Genomic DNA, 22154 nt, shown 5'->3' with positions numbered 1-22154 from the left:
AATAATCAAAAAGTCCGTTATTAAAAATGTTTTCGCTTATTAATAATCTCTTATGCTTTCGTTAGTAACTGCCGATCAACATGAAAAATAGCCAGTTGAGATTTCCAGCCAAGCCAAATATTAGAATTTTTATGAAGTACCTAGATAGTCATTTGTATAAATTATTAATGGATAAGAACATATTTACTTCGAAACTGGCCGACATAATAATTAAGTTACAAAAAGATATATTTTCATTCATTCAAACCCTTATCCGCACCCCAATGGTGCATAGGGGACTGCATCATATAAACGCAGTGTTATCTTGATCGTTAAAACACGAAGGAAAGGTGATCAGCCCTCCGCTTCAGGTACCAGTCCAGGGTAATATTGAATAAATATTAGAGTGAAAAAAATCACTTATATTTAAAAGTCCCCCCTCTGGGAATCGAACCCGGGACCCCCAGAACGGTAGCCGAGCGCGCTGACCATTACACTACGGAGGCGGACAAAAATTATTATAAATTGTATTATTAATGGGGAAGAACATATTTACTTCGAAACTGGCCGACATAATAATTAAGTTACAAAAATATACATTTTACAAAGTAATTTTGAAAGATATAAAATGATAATATCATTATTGAATATAAGATTAAAAGAGGTCATAAAATGAATTTTTGACAACATATATGCATTAAGCATAGAGATATCCATAGGTAAACATTATATGTCAAATTTTATTAAAAGCCACGGCGAACAAACTATGCGAGATAAGCATAATCTTGTGGTAAATACTGCAATCTTGTACTCGTACATCAGTCAACTGTCAAATTGTATTCACTGGAATGGATTGCCTTATTAATAACTTGTTTTGGAAATAATATACAAAAGAATATATGTATATATGTATGTAAGTATATATATATATATATATATATATATATATATATATATATATATATATATATATATATATATATATATATATATATATATATATATATATATATATATATATATATATATATATATATATATATATATATATATATATATATATATATATATATATATATATATATATATATATATATATATATATTTATATGTATTTATTTTGTTTTTTTTTTGCATGAAATGAAATAGATAAAAGGTACTAAATTCAAATGAAAAATTAATATATTGTAATTATGTCAAAAATAATGCTTAATAATGTCTCAACTAAAATGTTCAGTGAAAAAAAAACTCGAAAAAACCTATATGATATTGAAAAAGCATAATATATTATATGGACTGTATTTTACATTTCCCTTAAAAATTTTTATGAAAAAACTAAACGAAAGTATACGGACATAAGGACTTACTTAAATGAACTTCCAATTCTGAATATCAAAATTCACAAAATTTTCTTTGCAATAATATAAGAGGAATATAATACTTGGATTATATACATATTATACGCGTATTCTCAGTGATTGATTATCTGCAGACATCGGCAGGTCACGCTAGTCTACCTTCCACATAAGTACATATTGTACAAAACCAACGATGATGCCATTCGGGAACAAAACATTTTTTTCTTAATTATTATCTTATTCACGTCAGCGATTCTAAATTTATTTGTAAAATATGCCCGAAAATAATAACAAAAATACATCATCTAATGTCACTCTTTTCAAAATTTTAATACATTGTTGTTTTACCCAAAATACAATATATTTCATATCCCACTCACGGAATACACACAGGTACAACTACCAAATTATTATGAACTCCACGAAGTACGTAATATTTATGTTAAGTAAAGTTACGTTACATTAGAATGTTGAAAGCTATGGCAAATGAGGCCTTAATTAGTTTCAGGCCTCCGGAGAGCTGTTCCGAAAGCGAACATATTTATCTTCTCCGGCGCTCTCGCCATTCCCTGTCTTCTCAACTTTGAGGCAGTCATAATTTGGTAATTGCCACTTTAAAAATTAAATAAGCAAACAGTTTTAGAACGTAATAACCGTAAAATTGCCACGTCGTTATACGAGCGTACCTTAAATAAAACAAATGTGTTCTCACAAAAGCATAATTCAATAATTAATGAGTTTTAATAAGTTTTCGATTTATTCAAGATACGTTTATAATGCCAGTAATATATAACGCGAATTAGACTTGCATATTTCAACCTATTTTACGACATCGCAGCAATCTGCTATGTATGACATCTACACCTTCAGTCGCTACGAGATCATAATACCGTCAGTCATGCGCGGATTGGGAGAAATGCGCGCTGATTGATATATAGCTACACGAAAATACGTAGTATTGTAAACAAATAACAACGAAAGTTCATACTATTTTCTTATCAGATAAGCCAGAAAGCTAAACTTTAAAAAGGTGACTTTATTTGAGGGGAAGTGTATTAGAACGCCGATTATTATGCATAGATCATAGATATGATATGCTTGTACAACATCGTAAGAAAGCAAAAAATAGCAGCGTCATGGGAACTACCGCGTTGAAAAAGTGTGTTTCCCTAAAAAAATCACGATTACAAACGTGGTACTAGTGTATTTATATTGGATTTATATCGGTAGTATTTAGGTCGCGCCGATGTGCGGCGTCGGGGGTCACCAGGCACCAGGCAGCAGGCACGCGCTACCCCCGAGGACCCGGCGCCGGGCGGAGGGCAGTCCTTCCTCTTGACCAGCTCCCGTTACGCAATGCACGCCGCTGCCATTGCGGCCGTACTGGCGGCGCACGCTTTCCGTGTAAGCTCGTTAACGGATTTATTCGCGGAGATTTGGCCGCCGCCCAACCCTGATTATTTCATTTTGAAATTGAGAGAAGTGTAACATTGGCCCGGTATTTGTTTTCGCGCGATCGATCGGACACGGTGGCTGCGAGCGTCGCCGGAAAATCATTTCGCAATTTGTATACTTACGTCATGTAAACATTCAAGTAGTAAACACATAGTTCTCGGCCGTCGCGTCGGCACATAACACAGCTATTGTGTTCCCGAACATGAGCGTACATGCGAAGATCAAAGCTTTCTCTCCACTTTTGCAAGTGACTTTTACATCCAGATAGTTGAGGGTTAGAGCACATACCTCGAGTGGGTTGTCGCACGAAAGTAAGTAGTATCGGAAAAGCTATCTGATCGTCCAAAGCTCCTTATTAAAATCGGATTAAAGATAAGAGGGGGCTTTCAAACGAAGTTTACCAATACCATACAGACTTATTATCATATTCAAATTAATAATTCGTATTGTGAATGTATAAAAAAACTCACAATTAATCAATGCATAGACATGGGCGACAGAATTGAAAACGGAATCAAGTAACAATTTCTTTAAAATAAGTTTCATGGATGCGATATTTAAGGTAAACACACACCAATCGGTGTACAAATTTGGTTGCGTATTGCGTATTTTTACCTAATAATATATTCAACAATTTGACATAAAAAACTTAGCTGGAACGAAATAAAAACCGAGAAAAAGTAACTAATACCATCTCTCAATCGGGTAACCGAATGAATATCAGTTATCTTTTATTCACATCTCTAATAAATATGATAAAACTTCTTCAATTATCAACGGGGGAATTGTGAAACATTATAGTGGAATCGATAATACATTATATCGTGTTTACCTCGGTGAACTGTAATATCTCTTAAAATCAAAGTAAATAAATAGAAATGGTATTTGAAAGCTCAAAGTCAACCTTCAGCACGTTAGAAATACTCGAGAGCTTTAAATAAATATTTAATATCGGCCGCGTGCTAGCCACGAGTGAATTTTGATATCTAGCCAAAAGGAAAATAAAGTCCGGTCCGAGTCACGGCACTCGATCATTATCGAGGAATATCGCAGTGATTAACGAGCCATGGAAGAAGGATAATGCATCACAAGGTAGCGAGAACAGATGATCGCTGACACGCGGTGCCACAATAATCACCACAATTAATTGTGCGGATGTTTAATATGTAGCTTTTGCGAAGGTCGTAGATGTCTGTCGCCAGAATATCCCAACAAACAGCACTGTTTATACACATTGAAAAGTAAACACCATAGCTACTTGTTACATTATAACTATAACTTTCATAATTTAACACTTTTCACACGAAAAAAACATTGTTTTTTTTTACATTATAATTATGAAATTACATATTTCTTAACCAGGTATGTATCGTATACAAAAATATCACCAATAAAGTATAAATTGTGTTCTGCAACACAGGAAAAAAAATAGAAACACACAGTACCTAACATATTTTTACGTTATTTGTCATGGTCATATAAATATCTTTAATTTAAAGTACGAATATCACATTTTTATTATATGAACGATTAATTTCTAACGATTGTTGACTGTTTATAAACGTATAAATATGGGTTGGTAGAAACCATACTATATTATATTTCAATATAAAAAATAAGTGGTATATGTATAAATGTCTTACACACGTAATAACTTGTAATATTAATATTATAGAATATTAGTTAAATCCAAGTAAATCCTGGCAGTCAATCTAGTGGAATTCAATGTTATTTCTTTAAGTCATAATGCATAGATAAGGCAATCGCATTAAACTTTTATCGGTTAATATTGTTGATAAAATTGTATAATCCATTATCACGTCGACGTCTATATTCTGGAAATACTCGTAGTAACAGAAGAAAACAATCATTCATTACTTTCGAGCGATCGGTACCAAACTGATTATTACTTTATGATTGAATGTTACATATATAGTGGAATCGTAAATAATTATGACTACATTAAAATTCCGATACGTGACAATAGATAATTTTGACAAATAAGGAAAACGCGAATGTATCCGTCTATTTTTTATCATGAATATGGATTTTGAAATATTTTTTGCAGGTAAAGGATAAACCTTCGTAGCGTACGTGCTACGCGCAACGTATCGAACAATCGAGTGAAGCAAGTGACCATCGATAAAGAGAATTGTTTAGTGACCTTAGTGGAACTTGGTTGTTTATTGCTTGCACAGAAGCCGTGGTTAGATTCTAACAGTGGATAGGTTATTAATATAACAGTTTGATAAGTCATAACAATTATATTTAAACATGTTAGTATAATTACTCAACGCATCACCCGTATGACAGAAAAAAGCGGCTTCGTTTTTCCTTTCAAAGCTGTGAACGCGATCGCGTTCACAGCTTTGAAAGACTGCCGAAGAACCGATCTAAGTTCGAGAAAGGTCAAAATAAAATTCTTTCTTGTGCTGGATGGTTAATTTCCGCACATTTCCTTAAGTACATGTTTTGTGCAGTCAATGAATATGTCCAGGTAATTACCAACGGAATCAAATGATGATGACTATTATTAGCCTCGACCGAATAGGTAGCTCTATGGAGTTACCCACTATTTGACAATAACATAAAAGCTGCCGATCAATCAGCGAAAAAATGCCGCCATTCTGCAAGCTTTGCGGGAAATGGAAGAAACGCTTACGCATTATGAAAGGGCAATCATTTTTATTCCGATTTTTTTAAAAACGTACAAACTTAAACGTAAACAGGACGACATCATTGTTTTTCTTTCATTGGTTTTCTAGAATCTAGACGATCGATAGAAGACCAGCTGGGAAAATTAAAAAAAAAATCAAAAAATAAAGATTTCAAACAGGCAGTGGAAATATAAAAAAATGGGAATTAAAAATATATTTACATTGTAGGTACGCACATTTTTCAAACTTGGTTAGTTCGTGTGACGAATTCCATTTCATTGAATATTAATAATAATAGATATGAACGTAAATATAGCCTGATTAAAAAAGTAAATATATTTTCTTAGCGCGTCAGTAAGTTCATATTTCATCTTTAAAATATCGTAATTTTTGGACACGGCGTTATGAAAGATTACTTTTCAATAACGTATTTGCACTATTTAAATTCGAAGTACGAAATCAAGCAATCACATAAAAATAGGAATAATAATTAACACATTTAAACAAAATGTGAATGTGTGCTAAAATTTCATCTCGAGTTTTCCGTCGCTGGCTACCTTCAGCATAACTTTGTACATTATATCAAGGAAATAAATCAAGGAAAACCAAATTAACTTTCAATATTCAATTAACGACAATCGATCGACTCCATGACGCATCACAGGGCCACATGACCGCACTGCAGGGGTTAATCCACCCGATACAATGAATACAAGACACGAGTAATAAATCGTCCGATCAAAAGAAAATTTCTTCCTTTATAGATTCGCAGACGCTGGATAGTAGTCGAAGTGATCTCCCCCCCCATCCCCCCTCCTTCCCACACAGCCATCACCGAAGACATGTGTTTAGAGAAGAGTTAGAATAACAAAAATGCGTAAATGACGAGCATAAATTTTCTGGTGTATTAAAATTAACGTTTTTTTTTACCATATTCAATAATTATATATTATAAAACCAGACGGTGGGATTTCACTGTTGAAATTTTTTAATATTTTTAAGGGAATTCTTCAAATTAATAATAAAAAAAAAAGAGAAAAAAGTCCTCCTCCAAGAACAATAGCTCAGTCTATTTTTTTTTAAAGAGGCTCAGCGCAACTAAAATTATAAGGTTTTATTAAGTAAAAATGTATGGAAATTGTATTTTTTAATGTAACTAATAAGAGAGTTTACACATTTGATTCGTTGAGTAAACTTTTTAATCGAAAATCAAATACGAAATGATTTAACAGTTACACTGGAGAATGACTTAATATTGATAAATTGAATAAAAACCTAATTAAAAACAATAAAAATGAAAGTCAGGCATTTTTTGGTTTAACACAAGCCACTATGGGAAAAATGCTGTATGGCAATTCTGAAATGAACATTTGGCTAACATGCGTGAGGTCCCAAGAGCGATTGGTCCCAAATGTGGTTTCTTAATATTTTTAATGGAAAAAATGTATTATTATGACATACGCAAATATTTCAATTAAATTCCCAAGCGGTTTGTCTCTGTAAATAGTTACGAAGCTTCGACCCGACTCAGCTCAGATCTACAGTATAATTATTTAATTGATTGGTATTTTAAGCGCATGTACGATTGATTGCCTTTATTATATATATAAACTAGAGCCGAGTTGATAATACCATTAGAGAATATTATTTGAAATGATATAACACAAATGTAATGTTAGTAAAGAAAGATGAAAGTGGACTGAATGCAATCGAAATGCGTTTTCTCAGACGAATGTGCGGAAAAACGTAGAATGATAGAAGTTCGAATGGTGATATAAGGAAAGAATGCAAAGCTGAGATGAGCATTATCGTTAAAATTAAGAAAGATATGTTAAGATGGTTAATCTAATGAGTGAATAAATTTATGAGGCGAATGTGGTTGGTAATAGAAGACGAGCGAGACTGAGGAAAACTTGGCATGATTGAGTATTTCAAATACTTGAAAGTGATCAGTGGTCAGGTCAGGAGTCGGAATAATCGGCGTGTATGTATGAATGTGGAAGAAGCGAAGATTGTGTGCAAAGACAGATTGGTGTGGCGTTCTATTCTCTCTGCCTACCCCTGCGGCGAAGCGGCGTGATGGTTAGTTAGTTAGTAATGTTAGTTCAACCCGTGGCCGCGGATCGTCCTGTTACGGAGAAGAGAGATCAATTTGATTAATCGATTAGTTTGTCTCTTGATATTAAATATGGTAGGAGTAGCAAATAGGGTGGCTCGCGCTGGCGACCTGTCACCTGGCAGCGCTGATGGAATAGTGTTGCAATACCAATAATACGAACGATTACGCGGATTCTGCGAGATTCCTCCGAAACAGCAAGTGGCCGCTCGCCTCGCCTTATGGCGATTCAGTGCGCTCGAGTACCGAAATAACTGGTACCGTATTAAAAAGAGTTGGCTTTGAAAAGATCATAAATAAAGATATGCGGTAGTTTCATTCGGATTTACACATTTACGTGCTTTGAAACTGAGTACAGAATAGCGTGTAGAATGGAATACAGGGAGTAGTCATACAATGTAGTACAAGCACTAGTCGCGTTCTAGTTTGAGCCTGCTACGGACAATTTTATTTCCATAGTTAAAATATGTTAATATAACTTAATTATAATGTCTACCGGTTTCGAAGCTAATCGCTTCTTTATCAAGACTGATTAATACTATTAATCAGTCTTGATAAAGAAGCGGCTAGCTTCGAAACCGATAGACATAATAATTAAGTTATAATAAAATATTTACAGTGATTTTAAAACAAAGTTACATTTCAATTATAAAATGGAAAATCACAAAGTTAGTGCTTCAAATATAAATTATATTTTATTTCCAGTTTTACTTGGTAAACAGTGTTTCTTCAAATCTATTGTGACAAGTCTTTTGATTCATGACTTTTGGCATCGTTTTCAAACACAGTATGAATGCTACAATGAATAAAATTGACGCGGAATGCATCAAAACACGTGTCACAATAGATTTTAGGAAATAATGGTATTTACCAACTAGTGTCGGGTTATGGTCTCGTGGTTAGTGTCGTGGACTTGTGAGTTAGAGTTTCCAGGTTCGAACCCACTATACCACAATTTAATACCTATTTTTCATAGCCGCTTAGGCTCACAGAAATTGTATGAAATTGAAGTAAATAATAAAAACGCAAATATTTCTCTTTTTTTTAAATACATAATTCAATTTCATACTTTTTCTGTGAGCTTAAACGGCTCATTATTAGAAATAGGTATCAAATTGTGGTAGAGTGGGGTCAAACCGACGAGAAACTCCGACTCAATAGTCCACGACACTAACCATGGGACCACAACCTGACACAGTTGAGTTTAATTCTTAAAAGTCAAGTACAAACAGATTTTGTATAGAACGGGAAAGCGAAGTTCTGAAGGAAAAAAACTTGACATAATTCTGAATAATGAGATGTCAAGTACATACATAATCCCGTACTAAGAGGAGTCTCTTAGTGCTATGTACAGCGTATCTTGCGCGGAGTTTTCCTTCCTACGATATGTATTCGTAGAGAAGTTACAAATTCTATATACACCACCGGAATTATACACCCGCACAGCGCTGTTTCATTAATTGAAGCAGCGGTACTGTGTAGATTGAGCCAATAAAATCAAAACGCGGTGATTACATTGAGTTTTATTTTAGTTTTTTTTAGTGCGCGGAAAATTTTACAAGAATAACAACAGAAAAAATATTACAATTACGTTTCGAAAATACAGACACAATTTTGATGATAAAAGAACAATTGTTATGTTTCCCTGGGTGGAGAATACTGGCCAAACATCATTATCTAACTGAAAGCATTGTGATACAAGCGGTAACAAATTAGCCACAGGGGACAAGAACGAATAAAATACACAATTCTTATTACCGAAATGAAGCGAGGCAAAAGAAAATATGTCTTACGTTCAGTTTTGCAATAAAACAAAATATTTTAGATTAGTTTCAGTGATTTGAAGACGGTACAACGTAGAAACATAAATTAGCTTTGAAACTAGCAACAACTCCAAAAAATGCATGCATCATTAAAATTAGTTAAAATTTATTGCATACAAAGTTTTACGCAGTTATTTTTTTATGATTCGGTTTTTATATTAATATTTATAATCTTGTCATGTATAAAATCTAGTAATTAAAAAACAAACTTTATTGTATCATAAGTAAAATCTTAATGTATTATTGTATTGTATTAACATGTAAGTATTTCGGGTCAACACGGGCTATGCCTAAAGAGCCGTAAAATAATAAAATGAAGAAAAAATGTACATTTGTACATACCTAAAGTAAAAAATTCAAAATAAAAATGTTTTTTCTAACAAATTTAATTAAAATACTCATCCTATTTAGTCGATACGTATGTATTTTTTACAAATCTCACTATTTGGTATTTGGTATACCGAAATATAGAAAATAGACCTGTAGCAATATATTGAAAGTTTAATACCTACATAATTACAAATCAGTCTACGTAACATATCAATTAAATTGAACACAAATTATATTCTTTCAATAACCATATGCAATATGTTCCCCTTTACAAACAATTTTTGGATCATTGCCAACCAAATGGAGGTTTGAATGAAAACAAATAATAATGCTCCGCCGAAAGTAAAAATATTATACTCCGCAATGATTTACTTAAAGTTCTTCTAAGCACGATCCAATTTAACATTGATAAAACCACCGATGTTTATTGAGTACATTATGTAAATAAAGAAGAAAATTACTTTACATTCCATTCGTCATAACTTAATAATAGAAATATATTTCAGCCCATTCCTTAATTCCATTTCTGAAAAAAATAAGTTCCGCTTGAGAAAGCTCGAGAGAAGGTATTGAGAATTTCGAAAAAGGCGAAGGATATGAAATTGTATTTTATAACAACGGGAAACTGGCGCCGCAGGCTCGATTTACCACCCTACTATTTGAAGTATTTCATTTTTTGTTGCTTTTGTTTCAGCTACTGAAAAGCCTGAAAACTAATGATATTATAATCAAATTCTTATATTTGTAAGTACAGAAATTCCTTGAGAAAATGGGCAAGATTTTTTTCAACAATTAATGGATCTGAGTTTTGTGATGAAAATTCTAGGTAGAACTGTATTTTATATTAAAAAAAACAGCAACAATATTGTTTTTTCCACTTTTACTTTATTTGACGACGACGAAACCCGGTCGCTGGTGAAATAAAATAAAAAGTAAAAAAAAACTACATAATTGTTGTTTTATTACATAATTAATGGATGTTTGGTTTTATGTGATGTTCTTACCCCTATTCGCACACAATGGTGCATATGGCACCGCATCGTATATAAACAGTATTATATTGATTGCTAGAAATAAAGTGATCAGTCCTGCGTTTCAGGTATCAGACCAGAGTGATATTAAATAAGTAATACAGTGAAAAATCACGTAAATTTATTATAATCCCCCTGGGAAACGAACTCAGGACCTCCAGCATGGAAGCCAAATGCGGTGACCAGTAAACTATGGAGGCAACAGATTAAGTTTTGGGCGATATAGGGGATGAAATGTACACAAATACAAGCGCTGAAAATACAAAATATTGAATTGATATTTGTTATTACAGATTACAAGTGACGGATGATGAACAGATAGCAAGACTACAAGTAATTTGATATTGCTCTAAGATGCGACTGGAAGGCAAAGTGGCATAATTTGACGTCTCCAACAATACCATTCAGATCCTCCAAGTGCGGAGCGTCAACACCTATACAAAATCCATTAATGATATTAAACACAATTGTCGCCATTGTGCGACCGGGTCGTATCCGAGATCACTCCAGATGACTGGCAGTTAGAGCGTCAAACACACCATTCGCTACAGGTTATTTGGTGATTAAATTATACTAACGAGCATAAATAATTTTAGGAAAAAAAAAATAATAGAGAAACATCGGAAGATGAACCGGCTTTCGTTCATCACATTATTTACTTAATTTCAGCAATATGTAAGTAGTAATATTCAGAAAATTATACGCACATTCGTACATCGAAAACACGTCCAATAATTGGTTACCATTAATAAAATATGATATTAAAATGTCCAGAGCATTTTTTATGGTTTCCTTTAAACATACATATTTCATTTCCAAATGAATATTTCAGCCAGCCCGAGAGCAGAAATACCCTTTTTAAACAATCTGCCCCGAGACCTTTCGGGAAAGGAACAATTATAATTTTAATTGCGGTTTGCTGAAATAATTGAATGTGCCAAAGGATTTTTTTCTACATAGGTTTGTATGTGAATACCTACTGACATCATTCAGGAGGATGTAATATTCTTACATCTTCGTCTGTAATCTCGCGCATGTAGGAGTGTAGGTGACGGGCGGAAGTGGCGAGGATCATTCAATAGAGAGCAGCGGCCACCAGGAGACGAGGCGAGACGAGGAGATGAGGAGATCGGCGGCGAGCAGTCGAGGAGTAATTGCGTCCCACGGAGCGCGCACACGGACTCTCCCGCGCCAAGATAAGATTTATGAAGGGCACGCCGCAATCACATTCCCCGATATGCACTTCTAAATGCGTCAAACGCTCACACACGAGACTCAATTGGAGCGGGCACTAACGAGAAAATCGCGGCTGCCCGATTGATTCTGATTTATATTATAATATAAACGGTTTGTTTACCAACTTGCCAAATATAATAACTGTTAAATAATCATTTCGTAATACGTCCGGTGTGCGGAATCCCAGCGGGGTGCGTCGTGCACTCAGGGCTATTACATATACTTGATCCCGAGTGAGCATTGACTACAATTAGGGCGCTTGTCCACTACCCGGAATTACACGGAATTTTACCGTCCGCCACATCAGTTAGCGTTTTAAAACGATGATTGGCTTGGATTGGCTTGTGCTTTTGTCCATATTTCTTCGGATCGGTGCGAGAAAACGTTGCGCGTAAATTCGATCACGCTAAACTGTCGTAGTCGTTTTCATTTTTCAAAACCTGACTGCCGGACGGTGAAATCCCGTGTAGTGGACAAACGCCCTTATCCTACATAATTCCGGTTGCTTAAAAATAATAGCGGAATATTTTTCGAGTGCTGACGCATAATTTAAACAAAAGATTGTGTCTTGTTCATTGTCAAATTAGTTACGTTTTATGATCTAGTACAGAATAAGGAAATGTGACGGTTTCTGTTATTAAATCATCAAAATGCAATAAACTCCGAATAAAACAGTGTCGGCCAAATTGGTGAGGCAATTCAAATAATGGGTCCAGGGATAGAACTGAAACCATTTAAGACAATTTCTGTTTCTTTTTGCATACATGAAAAGTAAAGTTTGCCCACGAAATTAAATTAAATGTTAATCTTCAATTCTAACAAAATATAAATTTAGAAAAAAATGTAATAAAAGAAGGAATACCATATTATATGCCAGACTGCCTATTTTTGTTACTTTGAAATATTAATATAACAAAATATAGTAATTTACTAAAATGGAAAAAAATAATAAAATTAATCCGAGTAACCGGGACCTCCAGCACGGTAGCTAAACACGCTAACCATTACATCACGGAGGTGGACAAGAACTAGAATTTTTAAAATTAGTTCCGAAAATGTACTAAAATTAGATTTCTACAGAAAGAGAAATTTAACACACCTATGAGCGATTTTATGTAAACATAAGTTAAAAATATAATTGGGTAGCTATTCGTTTGAATCTATCGAAATTTTTGTCAGCGAATTTTCATTTTTTTATGGTAAACTAAGGTCTTTCTTTGTACGCGTTTGCGAGTGATTTCGATACTTTAAGATCATAAATGTAAAAATAATGTAGATTTATGTAAGAATCGTTATATTTGAATAAATTATTAAGTAAGTAGAACAAAATCTGGTATTTTAGTAAGTTTTAACAACAAAACTTCGTTATTTTTTAATGATAAAAAGCGAATCAATACAGGTACTGTTCGTGACAAGAACTTGCTAAATGTCAGAAAAGTTACATCTCAATGGAATGTAACGAGATTACGCCTTAGCTCTAGCCATTGTGACGATACGTTTTAATGAACCAAAGTTTCCCGGGCAATCGACACGTCCAACTAATAAAGTCGGATTTACAGAAATCCTCTTTATGGAAGAACAATATGAACTCACAACAAAACAGCAAAATAGGTAACCATGCGATTTAAATTAGGCGCAACAACTATTCGGTTAAACTTTGGGGTTGAATTAAATGCGGTAATTTCTCTCTATTGTGAATTTCAATAATATTAAGTCTAAGTAAAATGTTATCAACAGATTAGTACTGATCTATCTTATCTATTCTGAGTTAATTTTACAGTACCAATATTTCATTTTTTATGATTTCATTTATGATATTTTCATCAGAGATTTAAAAAAAAACGTATCAAAAATACGATCTAAGCAGAACGCCGAAAGCTACTCACCTTATTAAATACAAAGTATTGAAAATTATTCATTCTATCAGGAATCGAAGGACTCTCCACGACATATAGAAAAATGATTATTTCCTATTTTGTCAGAAGGTGCGAGGAGAATCTCGAAAAGCTGAGGGACACTAGAAGGTGAGAAACGAGCATGATTTCTTCCACAAGATGGCGTCTCAGTTGTTGTTGTCAAATATTTATTTCGATCACCCCTGGGAATCGAACTTGGGACCTCTAGCGCGGTAGCCAAACGTGCTAATTACACTACCGACTCGAACGAACGAGATGATAAAAATATCAAATTAAATCAATTATTTAAAGCGGATGACATGTTAGCCAAATAAATTGACAGTAAGATTATCAAGACTCTCATTGAGGCAGTGAATAAAAGCGTCACATAAATACGCACGTGCGTAGGTCCTACGTAAATTAATCCCAGACATTTCAATGAATAATTTATTGCTAATTAACGTGCCAACAACAAGAGGGTGGCGAGCGGGGGGTACAGGCGCCAGTCGTGCAGTGAATTTAATAAAATTGTCTCGACATTAGGTAAATACTAACAATACGTTGATGCGGAAACAGGCTTTATTCCTGTAGTTTCACCGTCCCCTACGCGCCCCCTTCGCGCCCCCTCCACGCCCCCAAGAGACCTGGAGGGGAGGTATCGATCGGGGCAGGGGCAACTGGAAACACGCACGAGCCGGCGGCAGCTGGAAAAACCACCAGGCGGGGAAATGTTTTTTTAATACTTCCACGGGTACTCATTTAATAGAGCTTTACTTGTTTTGCTTTTGGTACAATAATGGCATAAGAATGATGAATAATCGTCTACAAACTACACTTAATATGTGTATATTAAAATGACTCACTTTTTTTATAATTGGAAAAAAACATTTTTCTCTTGGTTATATTTCATTAAAAACTAATCGTCAACAAGACGTACTCTTTAAAACCATTAAAACCAAACCAACATACTCAAAGTTACTCATTTTGATGAACTTAAGAACAAGAAGATTCGTTTTTTGATATATTGAAATCTACAAACTACACTTAATATGAGTAAAATATACCATCAAAAAATTTTTTTTTTTTTTTTAATAATTGGAAAAATACATTTTTTCATGGTTATATTTCACTGAAAACTAATCGTCAAAAAGACGTTATTTTAAAACCATCAAAACCAAATCAACATGCTCAAAGTGATTAATTTTAATGATCGTAAGAACAAGAAGACTCGTTTGTAGTTCATTTTCTGATATATTGATATATATAGTATCTGCCAACTTTATATGAAACAGTAAATTCGTAAAATGGATAGCCAGACTTCTTGCCTTAATATTTCCCTATGACCGGAAGAAATCAACCAATTGGGAGAAATGTGCGAAGGTCTACCAAGAAACGATTATATTTTCCTTCACAAGCGCCACAGGTACTTGCAGGGCCAGTAATAACACCGAATTGTCTAGACTCCAGACAAAGGTACTGACAGGTAGTCACTTATATTGAACGAAATAAGTAGGTACTATGTTCGTTTACACATAATATATGTACTTTTCATACAGCTGAATACACATTACTGAAATAAAAGAAGGCCCATACGAAGTAAAGGTCAATAAAATATGAATTACATAATAATTCCGTTTTTCAACACGCAATTATAATTATGCACGTTAGAAATACAATTTATTGCACGAGTTATGTGAAATACAGGAAACTGGATAGCAAGCGGCCAGTAACGTGACGTGCAGTTTTCTCGGACCGTGAATACCTCTTGTAAACTGAAATTTAAACCAAAGATGGTGCAATCGAATTTACGCGGAAAATTGTCCAATGGTGAATCATTTATGTTAACATGTTATTTAAAAATAATAAGCTTGTAATCTAATCGTGATACTTATTTACTGAGAATAAATTAGGAAGTCGCGGAGATAAATAAATCACAAACCGAGAAAAATTCCACTATGTAACCAAGCACGGGAAAATAAAAGAGTCTACATTGAAAATATCTACCTGGAATTATGAAGACTGAAAGCTTTTTATTTGTTCAAAATAGGTTTTGATCAAGAAAATTTTCTTCCTTTGTTTACTTAATTTATTTACCCTTAAACATTTAAGAAGCTTAATTAAATTTTATTATAGCTGAGAGAAGACCGACGGGAAGTTTACACTGGAATCGAGAACTTGTACTTATAACTTTTGAAATCGCATCGAACTTAATCGCAAAAGCGCGAGATGCAAAGTTCCGCAACTTAATAAATTAATATTAGTTTAAGAAGTTCTAATTGAGGTTAGTATATGAGGTACCCATCTAGAAATCTCTGGATTTAAGCGTATAAACTCGCGATTACTCAGTTCGCAAACTTACTCTCGAACTTGGTACCAAAGTAGTACCAGAGAAGCGTTAAATCAGATTAGATTTGTGGTTTGATTATTGTACGGAATGAAACCATCTCACGCATCGAAAGGTCGGACATATCCAAATTACAACCCCACAAATGTCCCGCAAGGCATTTAGAAGGCGATCCTATTAACGAAAGGTACTTCCTAATCCGACGAATTAAGGACAATATATTTAATTAACAATATGGTGCGTTAGTGACGATCGACAGATACAGCGAGCATTCGAGAGGTATATTGTACTGTGTTCTTAATTATGAAGAACAAATACAAAATATGAAAACAGTACTGTTTAATTCATTCCACAAAGACTACTGATAGACACTAATTATCTAAATTTGTTTCATTTTAAAATTTTGCTCAAATTACTTATTTAAAAAAAAAACAAATCTTAGTACCTTATTCTTTTAAACTTATATCTCATATAAATACTACATACTTTGTTAACTTTCATTTTCATATTTTTGTTTTCTGTTAAAATCAAACATTTGTAGTTTATATTAACATTTTTAATGTATTTATATTCTCGATATCTATTGTATTGTTTCCAGTGCCCTTTATTTGACCTAAAATAAAATATATACTCATACAAAGGCCATGTCTTTGTGGGATATTTTTTTTTGTATTTGTAATTGAAATATATTGTGAAATGCAAAAAAAAAATACAAAAAGTATATAATAAATAAGAGATGCTTTGGTAATCCAATGATATGATTAATTAATATTATTATTACGATTTATTACTTGAAAAACTGTTTAACAAGTAAAAAACATACGTAAAAATGTTAATCGCTGTTTTATTCTCAGGTGAATTTATAAAAATTCTAAGTCTTGTCTATACCTCCTTATTTTAATCACTATACGCCGTTAATTAGTTTTCATATTTGACATTAAGGTTGATTGAAGAAATTCATTATTTGTTACCTCCCAAGAAATTCGTCATGGAGACAAAAACACGATTCGTCATTTTGAGAAAATAATATCTCATTTAGCGCGCGTGACTGAAATGTTTCAGTACACAAAGGGCAATAAGGAATGCCATTCACACGCCGCGTCTGGCAAACTAATGAAAATTAATAATAAACTTGGGAATACAATGGTGGGCTGGTGTTTTCCGCGCAACAGATTACCACTCCGCCGGCAATCGAAACCAATTCGCTCCCTCGGTTATCTAGCGTGCGGCTCATTTTCCCTTATCTCGGGAGCACATGTGTCGTGGGAAGAGATAAGCGAAATAGGCAAACCACAGTTCTAATTTTCACCGAGAGATGGCGCTAAACGCACACATTTACCGGGCACTTTTCTGGTGACCTAAGTTCGGAAACGGACAAACAGCTTGCGGTCGGGGGTCGACTACTCCAAGCTGTCGACATTTCTACATTTCAATCTGAAAGAATTGTTCCACGTGTACTCGACTGCAAGGCAACTGCAGCTATCGATTACGACTACTCAAAGCTGGACGCGAAATGAGACTTTTGTACTGAATATGCAGATTTCCCCCCTGCACCAGCTTGAAGTACTTACTGATTGAAGCTGGTTACCTTGACTGATTCGAGCTGGTTACCTATTTTCACACTGAACATTCGATTCGACTCACGCTTCGCCTCCTAATTATCTATGTGGCATTTTTTTTAATTATAAAAACATCTTTCATAAAGTATGAAGGTAATAACATTTTAATATAATTGAAAAATATGTGTATTATTCAAACAAAATTGTCCTCCCCCCCTCCCACCGCAGTTATTGGCTATGAAAATACTGCCTACATAAGGATCGATGCTTTTGATTAAATGCTTCTGCTAGTTAAATGAACACACGCACACGGAGATATTTTTTACTGTTTTTTTGTTGTTGTTGACAATGCTTATTTATAAATTTATTAATATACTTAAGTATGGCATAATTAACTGAAAACGTTTATATTTACGTTAACGATCAAGATAATATTGCTTTTAAGTATGATTTTGTTTAGATGGGAATTGCATTCATTATTACCTTGCTTATATGTACAAGGTTTATAGATCATTTAGTGGATTTTTGTTTCTTCTAGCTAACTCAATATGTTTTATTTGAATCTGTGTTGGAATGCGTTTATATGATGTAGTGCCCTATGCACCATCGGGTGCAAATAAGGGTTTGAAGGATGGAAGGACATTTATAAAATAAATTTTAAAATTTGTTTTTGTTTGCCTACAAATTTTATAGCAATTATACACATACAAATTTATACACGCCTTTGGGTAAATTAAACCATATTACTATATTGCGACTTAAATTGTAAATGTGATGAAATTTCAATGTAAATGGGTGGTCATCTTTTGTGAGAAAGGTCGTTTACTACATGTACCTTTCAGTTTTCATGGCAAAGTGTCCCTTTGTTCGTCTAGAGAGGAAAGGGGATGTAAAGAAAAGGGAAGGCTCAATGTGACGGGAAACGTCGACTCAACAGAGTTGGCTAATGGGTCCATTGTGTGCTTGCCTTAGTGGGACAATACGTTTACAAAGGTGAAAAATAAACAACAATAAAGACGAATAATTCGTAACAAATTTTATTTCTTTATTTGGTATGTATAACTTTTGAAAAATCATCTTATCATCCCTGAGAACCAAAGGATGATCCTTTGGAAGTATGGACCAGTAATAAAAAAGTATGACAATTTTTCGTTATATAATGACCCGTTTCACTAGTCTGTATTTGGTTGGTATGGAAGATATTGCTTCGTAGCAATAAGCCCACTAATGTACACTTATTCTGTACAAGAAGCTTAATAAATAAATTGTAATAAGTTAAAGTACTTAATGCACAAGTATGAGAGCAATATATAATGTTGAGAAGAACACACAAAACAAATGGAAAACGGATGGGTCTGAATTCTAGAAGAATCCATTCAATAATCAATATTTATTGTAATATCTCTTATCTCGACTTAGTGTGCATACTATTTTACCAACAATCCTCGAAATTATACTTACATGAATCACTGATAATTAAATTCTTTTAATGCACTTATTATATTTTGACAAGGTGCCTAGATATCTATATATTGAAGGATGATTAATAAGCAACACATTTAAACAGGGTCAATCTATTCCATGAGTATTGAAATAAAACAAATCATTTTATTTTTGTCACGTACAGACAGGAAATAAAAATAATAAAACAGCTTATTTTTTCAGTCTCAAATATTATATTCTTTTCAGCGTTTAATAAAGGTCAACAGAATTAAACACATTTCCTCATATTACCAACACGTCTCTCTACTGGGCACTGAATTATTTACTTACATAAAAGTATAAGTTTCATCACGTAAAATAATGTTAGCTATATTAATAATATCAACCATAAATAAAATAATACACTGAAATAAGAATTAGCAGTTTTTATGGCTGTTATTAATTTTTAAGTAGGTACTCTTTGAAGAGAAACTAATGGTCAAAGTTTATGAAAATTTGCACACCGCATTTTAACGATGGATGCTGTTCCCTAAGCTCATAGTTATCAAAATCATCAATGTTACCATTTTAGAAAATCTTCCAATTATTTAAAGTGTGCGGAGATTTTCGCAGTGAATTTATTTAATCCAGAAAACTATGATTTTTAGAAAAGAAGCAAATGATGCGAATCAAAAAGTATTATTTAAAATTAAATAAAACTTAAAATTTTATAAAAAGAAAAGAGTGTTTGTAAGGTATTCCATTAAGGTAACTTGGAATTACATCAAACAAGTTATGTTAGAATATCTTATGAGATTAAGATAAGATTTATTTTTAAAGTACATCAAAATAATATAAAGTAGAGCAAATCTAGCATTTGTGAACATAAAAAGTGGATAGACGTTAAAAATATTGAGAATTTTAAAAAATGTCAATGGCCGCTACTGGTCCTTTTCTTATTAGTAAGTAACTACCTATTCCACGGTGGTATTTATTAAATGAATTTCTATTTAATTTTGATGAAATGAATATTATTTCTTTCATATCACATCAAACTTTTCTTTAAATCAAAGTTTCCTCGATTATAAATTTTCTTCGTGGGAATTCCCATACATTTATTTTATTTTCTAATTGAACAATGTTCAATTAGAAAATATGTTCAATTAGACTATGACCTGTAGAAACAATATTCATTGTCAAAACGCGGTGCGCGACTTTTGTATAGGCCTCATATACCTGCATTACAATGAATAGAAAAAAAGTTGAAATGATCATCGCAAGTTAGAAAATTACGTACGAAAACAGTGAGCAACTTAACAATGTATTATTTTGAGAAATAAAAAGACTTAGTTTTTATCCACTCACATTTTTGTTAAAAACCAACTAGTTTCGGCAACAACCTGTTGCCCTCTTCAGGGTTTATTTTTTGACTTAATAAATATAGTCATAAAATAAACCCTGAAGAGGGCAACAGGTTGTTGCCGAAACTAGTTTGTTTTTAATAAAAATGTGAATGGATTAAAAAACAAAGTCTTTTTATTTCTCAAAATAATATCACTATAATCCATTAAGTTAATGCTTTCAATATTCAAATTATAACTTAACAATATTCTTTCAAATATATCTTAGTAAACATCAACAACAATAGTACTGAACTAAAACATTGCGATACGCACTATCATATATATATATTCATACACTATTATATTGATTACTTTAAATGAAACATTGCTTACTTAAATTAAAATAAGTAATAACTAATAATAATAATATATTATTAGATTTCACAATATATTTGTGTAATAATCAGTAATGTTTCAAGACATTGCGACATCGTACAGTTGATGCTGACAGTGCAAGATGCCCGAAAAGCATATAATCAGAAGCGTTGACCAACCTGCTGACTCCGCACAAAAGTACAATGCAAGTATCGTATGGTCACCGAACGTTGGACTGCACACTCGCTTACGCAATATCTGCTTAGGTCGGCGATATTTGTGGATATACCCATTGTCCGATATGGAACAAAGGATTGGAGGAGTATTAAAACCTCCATACCACCTTTACATCAGTTTACTATATTTTAGGCAACAAACCTCAAAAATAGTTTTTATTTTTAGCTAAGAAAGAATTAACCCCACCTCATAAATGTGCCAATTTTTTTTTTCGTCCAAAAATTTTTAGATGTATCGCTCACTCCTTTCAACGTCATATATCAAAAATCGACAATTTTCAGTTGTGCAGTTTACGGAATACCCAGAAAATGTACTATATCCCAGCAAAAGCGGCGTATTTTTAACTTAATATTTACACGCTACAGGGCGGAAAGTGTTGTTTTTGCATTTTAAAGAAAAGGTATTGTGTAATTATTTTTTTAAACATACTAAATATTTTTCAAATGGAGAAAAAACCTTCAGGTTTTACCTGTGCATGTTTACATGTGTATGTTTTCGGAATGCCTAGAAAATGTATTATATCCCAGCAAAAGAGGCATATTTTAAACTTAATATTTACCCGCTACAGGGCAGAAAGTGTTGTTTTGCATTTTTAAGAAAATGTGTTGTTTAATTATTTTTTAATATAAAATATAAATATTTTTTAAATGGAGAAAAACCTTCAGGTTTTACCTAAAAAGATCTGTTGCATAGTAAAAAGTTTAATAAGTGGCTTGATAATTATTTTTAAAACATTGTATTATATTTTTAAACTTTAAAAACGTTCTCCTGAAAAATCAAGTTTTTTGATTTATAACGTTCTTGAAAAGAGTGAGCGATATAGGTTCTGAAATAACTATTTATGTTCAGTGACTGATCCACCACTTAAAAGATCAATGCACGCTTCTCGATTCCGTTTAAAACCTGTGTTCGCTTTCTAGGATATCAATTTAGTATTCGGTATATTTGCTCTTTCTTCCTAACAAATTACCTGTTTAGACTACTTTTTTATATA

The 22154-nt window shown here is 33.1% G+C and overlaps 1 protein-coding gene across 5 annotated transcripts in view; it reads right to left on the bottom strand.

Annotated features, from left to right (window-relative positions):
* The window catches only part of sky (GTPase-activating protein skywalker), an 80060-nt gene that overhangs the window by 18534 nt on the left and 39372 nt on the right, over positions 1 to 22154 (bottom strand). The gene's annotated exons all lie outside the window — the stretch shown is intronic.

Source organism: Brachycentrus maculatus, unplaced genomic scaffold, assembly GCF_059751285.1.
Source record: "Brachycentrus maculatus isolate JH-2025_06_01 unplaced genomic scaffold, ASM5975128v1 h1tg000267l, whole genome shotgun sequence".
Taxonomy (NCBI): Eukaryota; Metazoa; Arthropoda; class Insecta; order Trichoptera; family Brachycentridae; genus Brachycentrus; species Brachycentrus maculatus.
This window is presented reverse-complemented; position numbering and strand designations above follow the sequence as displayed.